The sequence below is a fragment of the Pinus tabuliformis genome, chromosome 1_1, assembly GCF_031772625.1.
Source record: "Pinus tabuliformis cultivar Carrire ecotype Pingquan chromosome 1_1, CPIR1, whole genome shotgun sequence".
NCBI lineage: Eukaryota > Viridiplantae > Streptophyta > Pinopsida > Pinales > Pinaceae > Pinus > Pinus tabuliformis.
The window spans coordinates 987,755,143-987,767,788 of record NC_142297.1 but is presented as its reverse complement, the minus strand read 5'-3'; positions in this window follow the sequence as shown (position 1 = coordinate 987,767,788).

The window sequence follows — 12,646 nt, the reverse complement described above, 5'->3', positions numbered from 1 at the left end:
TAAGCTACTTGACAAAAAAAATGTTGTGTCCATGAGATACATTACATTGCTTCATGCTTCCAACATCCTATACATTGCTTCATGCTTCCAACATCCTATGATTCTCTTCCTAGCTACCTCATTGTTCCATGCTTAAATTTTAACACATGGTGTTTGAAATTAATACCCATCTCTAGGTGATGGGGAGCTCCATCCGATAGACTTTCCACAAATCTAGTGCCATAGGGGAAATATCCCACCCATGTTAGGGGATTTTCATAGGTTGTAGAAGATCGAAGAACCACGATAGATGGGTTGAGAGCCCACCAAAGGAATCAGAGATGTCATCGTAATGTGAAAGGATGGATTGTGGTTAACATCCATGACTGCACAAAGAAAGATAGTCACATCATCACCCACGTCATCACCTCTCTTAAATTTGATGGGAACTAGTGGGGTGGTGGCCTTTCCCTTTCCTCCACTATCATATATTGTGACATCGTCATTGGGGATTTGTTTTCCACACAAATTTAAATTTGTATATATTCATTTTAATATCAAATATCGAAATTTTTAATATATGAATATTGTATGATTCTTCTTCACACTCAATAAATCTATGTTAGTTTATAATAATGTTATTTATAATGATGTAAATTACATATCTCTATATAAAAGATACTTATTTTTTTCTATGTTAATTTATAATAATATTATTTATATTTATGTAAATCATATCTCTATATATAAAATAATTTCTTTTCAAATATTAATAATACCTATAATTACATATATATTTTCTTAGCATTTTGCTTTATAATTTTTTAATTTAAATTTTTAATGTTACATCCATAACATTGATTATAAATAGGGAAAGAGAAAAATCACATTAAGAAAAGAAATTATTATAAATATTAAAATTTATATATTTATTAATTAAATTAAATTATAATTTTATGAAATATAATGATTACGGATATGCATCATTATTCAAATTATATGGTTAAATAATTTTCAATATTACGTAATTTGTGAACATATGTTTATTAATTAAATTAATTTTACTAATATATGTTAATTTATTACATGTTCCAAAATATGAGATTGATAAATATGAATTATTATTATTCAAATATATTTTAATATTATTATACTTATTATAATTTTTTTTTGAAAATTTTGTTTGTAATTTTATTTATCAAATCAAAATTAGTATATAACAAATTGAATTGATTTATTTATTGTTTTTATTTTTATCTTTAATTTTTATTATTTTTAAATTGGATCTACATTACAGTTTTTTAAATAAATTTTTTAAATAATGTTTGATTTAAAAAAAAATTCTAAATAATGTTTGATTTAATTTTCTAGTACAACATCTCCTCCATACTAGGCTATAAGGAACGTTTCTGTGCAATAATTAGAAAAGTATTGTTCTTTTAAATATTTTTGAACAAATCAAACTTACTTTTAATATATATATATATATATATATATATATACACACACACAAACACATGTTCTTCATCTTTCTAAATTTCAGCCTAAAAAGTTTTGGGTGAATCTTCTTGTTTAGATAGCAAAAGAAAATAATTTTATCCCCTTAAATAACTCAAATATCTATCTTAAGAATCTTTGGGATTCCTCGGACATCGTGGGAAACATCTTAAACACTCGTATAGAGGAGGATATGTTTTCATTGGAAGACACGGAGTTCAAGATTAAGTAACTTAGTAATGGGAAGGCTAGAGATCTTGAAGGCTACCAAGTTGAAATTTTCAAAATGGGAAGGTATCATCATCCATCACATATACAAGCTCTGTAATTTGGAAGTGAAATACATCATCCCTAAGAAGCTTTGTCATTTAGATGTATGTATAAGCTCTGTGATTTATAAGTAAAGTGTTATTGTGCATATATTTAAAAGTGGGGATAAAAATGTTCCATCTAACTACAAGGCGATTATAATTAGCTACATTTCACCCAAACTATATGAGCTCATTTTGGAAAGGAATATTGGCCTCTAGCTTGAAATCCATGCTAAAAGAGCTAGAGGGAAAGCTAGTTTTAGGAGACATTACTCAACTATTGACCATATTATTACTCTAGGGAAATTTGTCTAGGAATGTTGAAATAATAAAACTAATCTTTTCTGTTGTTTTTTATTTTTATTTTAAAAGACCTTCCAACAATGTTCCTCAAGATAAGATTTAGCAAATACTTTAAGAGATAATGGTTCCTCTCGAGTTGAGGGTTGTTCTAACTAGGCTATACAACAATGTTATTAAAAAAAAAAAATCAGAGTTAATAAAGGTTGTCCCCTATTCCCTACCCTTTTTGGAATTTACATTGATAAGGTACAATAGTGTTTAGAAGATGCAGGATTGATTGGCCCCAAGCTCACTCGTATGGTGATTACTCTAATCCCTTATGTTGATGATATCGTTCTTGTAGCCAAAAGTCATGATTATCTCACCAAGAAGCTTAGAATGCTCCATGATTACTCAAATCCAAAAAGGGCAGCTATCATAATTTCACTTATGACAAAAATTAATTGGACAAGGTTTCTTCATATAAATATTTAGGTATTGGTATTCATCATCACCTTAGCTAGAATTAGAGCATTGAAAAAAGTCTATAGAAGGCTGGAAGGGTTACTATGAGATTAAAAATAATTGTGCGTTGAGAAGCCTTTGAGTATGGAGTCAAAAAATAGTTCCTCTTTGAGACTCTCTTTATCCCTATTATACTATGTGGATGTGAGGTTTCAGGCTACAATATATCTAGAGAATCATGGAGGAAGATTAAGCTAATCCAAAAGCAATTTATAACCTACAACCTCAATATTTTTTTGATTGAAGCTAGTATTTCCCCATTGAAAGCATGTGTATGTTTAGGTATTAGATGTATAAGAAGCATATTTACAACATGGATGTCAAGAGGTTTCCTAAAATTTCCTCTGACTCTAGGTAAAACACCCACCTCTGACTCGAGTGAGGAGGGCATAATGGTTCACTATGTTCTCTCAATCATTAGGGATAAAGGAGAAGATCATCTTGGAGAATAAGCATAGTATTAAAAAACTATTGCTTATAAATTTAGGGATAAGTTGTGGAACGTAAAGGAGTTAGGAGGAAAAATGAAGCTAAGGTATTATAAGGAGGTCATCAACCCCATTCTTGTTAACCAAAATTATATTATAGTCTTAACTAGCGATAAGAATAAAATGAACATTGTGAAGATAGAAATCAATTATTATGAGATTCGAAATGATAACGAACATTGGTCAATTCCCAAAAACACCCTGGAATGAAAGACTTTCTCATTTTTGCAATACTAATAGGGTTGAAGATGAAAAATACTTTCTCTTAGATTGCTAGTGTAACGCCCTGCTGTTGACACGTGACCGGGTGCGCCCTCCATCCACCGTGTGTAGCAAATAACTCATGAAAGAACCGCGAGGAGTGACCAAGGGCGTGACATATTGTTGTGTGGATAAATTGGTGTTCAAAGTTTATAAGGGCGAGTGGAGGAGCTCGTCTTGCAAGCTAACTGAAGGGCATGAGGCAAACAATGGAAGAATTGGTGGGTGGTCCCGCGCCATGGGCAGGCCGACCCACAAAAACGTTGGACGATTGCATAGATGTGGCGATTGGATATATAGGTGGAAGGGTCGGCCGAGGGCACGACCTCCATGCAAGGAGGCATATAAACTATGCGATGAAGCTTGCCATTTGATCACCAAGCATTCGGTCTTCAACCAATGAGCAAGACGTGCGAAGTAAGGGAGGAGGAGCCGCAGCAAGGCGCAACACTATGCACTCACTCGCCGGGAAAAATCTACCAAGTCTTGCACAAGTTTGACAAGGTTGTAGGGCACAGGTGGAGGGAGTTATAAGGCGCCCGCTCACCGAACGAGTTGACAAGTTTTGGGTTGTATTGTGGCGAGGGTTGTGCACGGGCGTGCCCTCCCACTTGGGCAAAGGAAACTTGTGTTGTGTATTATTGTGGGTTGTGGCGAGATCACCGTGCGGTATTGCATGGGTGGGCACCTGACTCGGGTGTAACGTCGGTTGAGTTATACTCCCGATCATTGTAAAAATTCTCTCATATAATAAAAGATTGATTTGACATGCGATGTTGTTCTCTTGTCATTCTACATTGTTGATGTTTAATATTAATGGATTCCGCACATTAATATGTTATTCATGCAAAATGATGAATGTTAAGGCATAGTTCGTAAAGTAAGCTAACAATGGAAGAAGTTAATTACTTAGGCAGTGCCGCACCTGGCCAATTTAACAAAAAAATAATTTGGGGCGTGACAGGTGGTATCAGAGCAGGTTCACAGGGAGTGAAGCTATTGCTTGATGAACACAGAGAACAAACATGTATGTAGGGAAAAGTTATGGAGAAATCATGGATGAACAGTCTGGGTTTCGTGGACTTCATGGTTCATGGCAAGAACATTCAAGCTCTGGTGGACATGAAGGCCACTCATAACTTCATGACGACACGGTTAGCAAAAGAGGTTGGACTGATGATCTTCCCATCGAATGTGGAAGTCAAGGCAGTGAACTCCAGAGTTAAAGTGGCGGGTTTGGCACATAAAGTGCCTGTGCAGATAAAAGACTGGAAGGGTTAGTTGGACTTTATAGTGATGGAGATGAATGACTTTGATATGATACTCGGACAGGATTTCTTGAAGGGCAACAGGGCTATTGTTTTCCCCTTCTGTGATGAGGTGGTGCTGGTCGGACAGACAAAAACTTGGACTTTGCCCACTCATAGGCAAAGGAGGGAAGTCAAGGTGCAGCATGTTTCTGCACTAAGTTTGGAGAAGGCTAGAAGCAGTTAGATATGGAGACATATGCAATGATGTTCAAAGGAGTCAAAGGTGATGGAGTGGGGATGCCTGTTCCAGCCGAGATTTTTGAGGTGCTGACCAAATATGCGGATTTGATGCATGATGAGCTACCGAAGAAACTTCCACCAAGGCGTGCAGTGGACCATAGCATTGAGCTTGAGCTAGGAAGGAAACCTCTGGCTAAAGCACCTTGTTGGTTGTTAGGACCTGAGTTGGAAGAATTGAAACAACAGCTAAAGCAGTTATCTGATGCAGGTTTCATCAGACCTTCAAGGTCCCCTTATGGAGCTCCGGTATTGTTCCAGCAGAAGAAGGATTCGAATGAGCTATGGATTTGCTATGATTACCATGCATTGAACAAGTAGATGGTAAGGAACAGGTATCCTTTGCATTGGTTGTTGATTACTTTGACAAGCTTGCGAAAGCTCGAGTGTTTTCCAAGCTGGACTTGAGGCATGGGTATTATCAGGTGCGGATAGCTGAAGGAGATGAGAAGAAGACCATGACAATAACAGGGTATGGTAGCTTTGAGTTCCTTGTTATTCCTTTCGGGTTGTGCAATGCTCCTGCTACATTTTGCACTTTGATGAATGATGTCCTATGACCATACTTGGATTTGTTCGTAGTAGTGTACTTGGACGATATAGTGGTGTACAGTGACAACATGGAGGATCATAAGAAGCACTTGGCGATGGTGTTCGAGGCACTGAGGGAAAATCAATTTTTATTGAAGAAGTCTAAGTGTGTGTTTGCTCAGATCGAGATTCCGTTCCTTGGACATATTGTTGGTCAAGGGTACATACAGATGGAGCCAGCAGAGTGAAGGCGACTGAGGACTGGGTTGAACCGAAGAATGTCCATGAGATGAGGGTGTTTTTGGGCATGACCAACTACCAATGGAAGTTCGTACAGGGGTACTCCAAGGTAACATCATCACTAAGAGACCTATTGAAGAAAGACAAGAGGTGGAATTGGACGGATAAATGTCAGAAGGCATTTGATGACTTGAAGAGGAGGATGGTTACAACACTGATACTAAAGTTCCCTAACTTCGAGAGACTGTTTGAGGTACACACTGATGCTTCGGATTTTTCCATAGGAGGGGTTCTTGTGTAGGCTGGGCATCCGGTGGCGTATAAGAGTCAGAAGTTGTAGGATAGAGAACGAAGGTATCTAGTTCATGAGAAGAAGATGAATGTAATCATTCACTGTCTTCATGTATGGAGGCATTACCTGACTGCAAAGCCATTTGCTGTCAAGACAGACAACGTTGTAGCAAGTTATTTTGCATCACAACCAAAGCTTTCTGCATAGCAAGCTCGTTGGCAGGACTTCTTGGCAGAATTCAACATGACTATTGAGTATAGACCAGGAAGGCACAATGCGGTAGTAGATGCCCTTAGCAAGAAGGGACAACTTGCAGCATTGGAAGGTGAAGACTGGGCAGAAAGGAGTAGGAGTCGAATTCAAATGTCAGAAGAGATGTAGAATAAGCTCAAGGAAAGTGTTGAAAGTGATACTTTGGGGTAGAATATAGTGAAGCAGATAAAGGAGGGGAAGACACAAAAGTTCTTTCTATGGGACGAGTTCTTGTTCTTTGGAAACCGACTCTATGTTCCAAAGTCATCTGGACTCAGGAGGCACCTTTTGAAGGAGTGCCACGACTCCCATGGGTTGGCCACCCAGGGTAGCGTTGTTCTATGGCATTGTTGGAGAGAGGATTCTTTTGGGAGAAGATGCGACAGGATGTGGAGGAGTATGTACATACGTGCATCATTTGTCAGTAGGACAAATCAGATAATCAGAGACAAGGGGGACTGTTGCAGCCTTTACCGATTCCTGAGAGGCCATGGATGAGTGTCTCGATGGACTTCATTTCTCAGTTGCCACAGGTTCAGGGGTATAATGGGATTATGGTCGTGGTTGATCGTTTTTCCAAGTATGTTGTCTTTGTTCCTACAAAGATGCCTGGTGGAGCCAAGCGGATTGCGGAGTTGTTCTTTAAGAACATAGTGAAGTATTGGGGGACGGGGTATAGTCCATTTGAGTTGGTGAATGGGCAGATGTCGGTTGCACTACATACCATAGTGATAGGAGGTTTCTTGAGGAGTCCTCATGCGAAGAAGTTCATGAAGGCTTGGGATGAGACCTTGGAGTTGGCACAGTTGCGCTTGCATAAAGCTGCAAGGAGAATGAAGAAGTGGGCTGATCGAGAAAGATGGGATGCACACTTCAGTATGGGAGATATGGTGTTTCTCAGGATTATCGGGGAGCAGTTTCAGCCAACTAAGGAGACTGCGAGCAAACTGACACGGAAGTATGAGGGACTATTCCGAGTAAAGAAGAGAGTGGGGGAAGTTTCTTATGGGTTGGAGCTTCTGCACCATATGCACATGAAGCATCTGGTTTTTCACATGAGTCACTTGAAGAGATGCAGACTTGATGCTGATCATCCATAGAGAGCTGAACCGCTGAGAGGACCAGCAGGGATTGTGGACAAGCTAGGACTAGAGTTGGATAATATTTTGAGTTACAGAACTACAGGGATTGGTTGCCACATGAAATGGGAGTATCTTGTCTGTTGGAAGAATGCACCAGAGGAGGAAAGTTGGGAATCGGAGGACTCACTTTGGAGATGGAAGAAAAAGATTGCGAAGTATGAACGGAAGATACTGAGGCAGTTGGGATTGTCGACGGTGAGAATGATTTCAAGTGGGGGAGGATGTAATGCCCTGTGGTTGACAGGCGACCGTGTGCGCCCTCCATCCACCATGCGTACCAAATAACTCATGAAAGAATCGCGACGAGCGACCAAAGGCATGACATATTGTTGTGTGGACGAATTTGCCTTCGATGTTTATAAGGGCGAGTGGAGGAGCTCGTCTTGCAAGCCGAACAAAGGGCGTGAGGCAAATGATGGACGAATTGGTGGGAGGTCCTGCGTCGTGGGCGGGCCGACCCACAAAAACGTTGGACGATTGCATAAACGCTATGGTTGGATAGATAGGTGGAAGGGTCGGCCGAGGACGTGACCTCCACGCAAGGAGGCATATAAACTATGTGATGAAGCTTGCCATTTGATCTCCAAGCATTTGGTCTTCAACCAATGAGCAAGAAGTGCAATGTAAGGGAGGAGGAGCCGCAGTGAGGTGCAACACTATGCGCCCGCCTGCCGGGCAAAATCTACCAAGTCTTGCACGAGTTTGACAAGTTTGTAAGGCGTGGGTGGAGGGCGTTCTAAGGTGCCCACCCGCCGAACGAGTTGACAAGTTTTGGGTTGTATTGTGGCGAGGGTCGTACACGAGCCCACCCTCCCACTTGGGCAAAGGAAACTTGTGTTTTGTATTATTGTGGGTTGGGGCGAGACCACTGTGCGATCTTGCACGGGTGGGCGCCCGACTCGAGTGTGACATTGGTTGAGTTATACTCCCGGTCATTGTAAAAATTCTCTCATATAATAAAAGATTGATTTTACATGTGATGTCGTTCTCTTGTCATTCTACATTGTTGATGTTTAATATTAATGGATTCCGCACATTAATATGTTATTCATGCATAATGATAAATGTTAAGGCGTAGTTCGTAAAGTACGCAAACAGTGGAAGAAGTTAATTACTTAGGTGGTGCCGCACCCGGCCAATTTAACGAAAAAAGAATTGGGGGCATGACAACTAGGCTATCACTCACTTCCATTCTAATTTCAAAAACCTTTGCCACACTGGAAACTTCTTGACTTGTTATGTTAGAAAAACTATCATAATACTAGAACATTTCTCTCCCTTCTTTTTATCATGGAAGAAAATATTAGAAAATATCAATTAAGATCTTACTTTCTTAAAGTATAATAAACCATAGTGATCATAATGTACATCAATCATTATCATGATCATCATTATATATGTGTTAAATTTTTTATATAAAGAAACAAAAGTAAAAATAAATTCATCCTTCTAAATATAAAATGTTGAATCATATATTTATATAATAAAATAAAAAATTATAAATATATATGAATTTCATATATATTTGATAGAAATAATTATAATTTTCTATGGATGGAGAACAATTAAGCACATTTACAAGTTAAAATAAATATTATAGAGGTCACATGTTCCAAATCAAAGAGCGTAGAGTATGTATTCCTTCATAGACTTAGTTTTGTAGAAGCGAGTCCCTTATAATACACACAAAGAAGTCTCTTATAGTAACATAGTGTTTGGATTCACCGTAACCTTAAAATTAAATAATAATAATAACAATAGATATATTATTATATACTTAAAATGCTTACATTTTATTTCAAAAATTGTAACAAGTATCATCAATAATAACAAAATATATTTGTGTTAAATATAAAAATAAAAATAAAATTCTCAAATATAGATTACATATACGTTTTATTTATATGTAATATAAAAATAATTTTATAGAAAAGTAAAGGAAAAAGTTTAAATTTTCATGAAAATAAAAGTATTATAAACCTTATACATATTATAAATATTACTTTTCCTCTCCATTTTGTTGATTAATATTAATTTTAAGTTAACCTATTTTAACATAAAATGTGTGATTAATTATTAAAAATTATACCGAGTAATGTGTAATTTTTATTTATTTATTTATTTTGTTGTAATTTCGAGTTGTATGCAAGTTTGGTACAATATTTCTAAAAAAAACATAAAATTAGTAAATGAAAATAAAAATTAAATATCAAATTAATTTTAAAAAAAATTATCCTTTTTATAAATTTAAATCACCTATATCCATAACATAAAAAGAGACATTTTCAAAATCACCACATACATTAAAAAAAAAAATAGGCATTTTCAAAATCACCACATACAGTAAGTCGTAGAAAACCATATGAAAATTGAAAATCCAGCTATTCTCTAATAACCGTAACTTATATTATTTGCATGTGATAAGACATCTCTCAATTAATGGCATACCAACAAATACCATCGTAAGAATTTATACCTTGGTTTGTGAACAACATTTTGAGTAATTTATTTCAACTCATTCTGTAAAAAAGTATGCAATTACGTTGGTTGCGTCAGCTTCTGTTCACCTTTTTAGATCCATCACCACGTCAACATCACCAAACATTATTAATAATCTTTTCTTCCTCAGTCTTGCACATTGGCCATAGTCGGGGTGAGAGAAACATATTTTTATAGTTAGCTTTCTCTGTTGACCAATACAAAAACATATAAAGTTGCTGTTCTCTTTGAAAAATGGTTATTAGTCTCTGCCATCTGGCAATGGCCAGGGACTATAGTAATCGAAATTGGGCGATTTAGCATTAGTTTGAATTGCTATTTCAGTGATTACGGTGGTTAGAGTAAAGTCGTCAAATGCCCCGTGCGAGGATAACCAAGCTCTTCTGCTACGCCATGGTTTGCCATCTTATTTGGCCTCTTCCCGAGGCGGGAGAGGCCAGAGCATAGGTTATCTTCGTTTGCCGGGTTTATTATTGGTGACCGTCAGAGCCATTTCATATATTAATGTTAAGATTACTTAACATTAATTTGGATGGAGTTTGGATGGATTATCTTCGCAGGCAACTGTTCAGGTTTGGCATATTCGCAGGTGGCAAGTGTTCAGAATGCAGGCTGCATGCACTGCAGCTGTTGCATTAAGGCAACTTACAGATGCTTCCACTGGTGCTATCTTAGCTGGTTGTTGGTGTTTCCTTAAGAGTCCATGTTATCATACTATTCGATTTGGTCAGGAAAGCCTCTTCGTGACTGGTTTTGGGTTGCTCCAAGGCAGACCCTAACTTGAAAGGTCAAACAGATGTGATCAGCCTGGTTCCCAGAACCTCTAATGTTTGGATTGGAAACACGCTCATTTCTAGATGTACCAAGCTGGTTTCTGGAATTGGTGCTGGATGAACCAGCTGCTGGTTTTGTTTTGTTCCGTGCAAAATCTTCTTTAGAGTGCAGGAATCGGAGGCCCAAGCTCGGAAAAGAATCATGTATGCAAGCGGAGTGAAAACTTTTGAAATCAATGAAAACTCGAACATCTTCAGAGTTATTCTTACTGTATGACAATGGGCCTCAGCCATTCGGCTTCATCTTCATCTTCAGAGTTATTCGAAGAGCTGGTCGAGGGAAAACCGCTAGCTCCTCACCCACAATCCTATAACTATGTGCATCACTGGTATTGTCTAGAATAATATCGACCGGTATCGTCACTGGTATTGTCTCGATACTTTGATGTTTCTTTCAATCTTATTGTCACTGGTATTGTCTGGATACTCTGATGTTTCTTTCAATCTTCTTGCAGCTCTCGTATTGTCTTGTCTGGATACTCTGATGTTTCTTTCAATCTTATTGTCACTAGTATCGTCTGGATACTCTGATGTTTCTTTCAATCTTCTTGCAGCTCTCATATTGTCTTGTCTTGATACTCTAGATGTTTCTTTCAATCCTCTTGATACTCTATATGTTTCTTTCAATCCTCTTGCAACTAGTTATTATCTTATTAGTGCTCTTGCAATCCTCTTGCAACTAGTTATTATCTTATTAGTCCTCTTCCAGTTAGTTATTATCTTACTGAAAATAATTTCAGTTCATTTTAACAAAATGAGACGAGAAACAAAGTTGATTAAAAAAATTTGTGGCATGAACCTGAAAGTAAAGAATATAGAGAATTTACAAATTACAACCATCTGGCATGAACCTTAAAGTAAGCAATCTAGTGAATTTACAAATTAGAACCGTGTATTAGAATTTGCAGGAAATATTCATTTCTGACCGGAGCTAAGCTATGTTGGATAACCCCAGTTTCATTACCAGCGCCGCTTCCGTTTGACGCTTCCATATGACCGTTCATTGTCAAGATGAGCATCCAAATAGTGACTTATGCCCCGTCTTTCACTCATGGGCCTCCATGTCGAACAGAGCCATGTGATTCCATAAGCCATAACGCAAATTAATGTCTTAAGCATCAAGCATATCTCACAGGTTACCCAACCAACGATGGTATCATCTAGAACATGATCTTTAATCTGAACCCAATTTCACTATTCTCCTCAGTAAAATACTCCCATCATAAAAATTTTTATTTCTATCACTCTTCTTCTTCAATATCCCCTTGAATGATACACACTGTATCTCAGAAACTGATAAAATTTGGCCCCATCCAACCTAGAACTCTATAAACTGAATACCCAACAAAAAAACCCATGGAAAATTTTCAACAAATAAGCTCACCTGATATATGTGTATGTGCGTTGCAGTCTGTCGTTGAATCAACTAGCACCATGCATGACGACTCTAAAAAATTGAGACCGACTTCTTTGGCTGTTGCATCAGAAGTCAAAGCATACAAATTATTTTCATCTTCTAAAATAGCATAACGTGCTTGGTCAGGCTTTGGACTGGTTGACAATCCTGCCAGGCATGACTATAACATAACCTGTTCGTCTCAGAAGCCGGAACACATGGCAATTTGACTACAAGATCTGAACCTTGCGTTCACATTGGCTCAACTTCTCTGCGAATCCTTTGACTGAGGGCGGTATGTGATGAGTACTTTGCAGCATTAATTGTGATGACTTCCTGAAAATTGTTCACTTTCTTATGATCCATTATGCTACAGATCCTCTAACGGATCCTCATCGACGCAATCCCTAAGTACACTCTTGTTGTAGCGATTTAAGGATGAGAAACTCACTCAGAGGTTGATGGAGAAAAGAATTCACATTTATTGGTGCTGAGAAAGAGTCACTTAGGTATGTGCCCGACAGGTGTGAATTTATGGTCCAGATGTGAATTTCTGGTCCTGGTTAGGCTG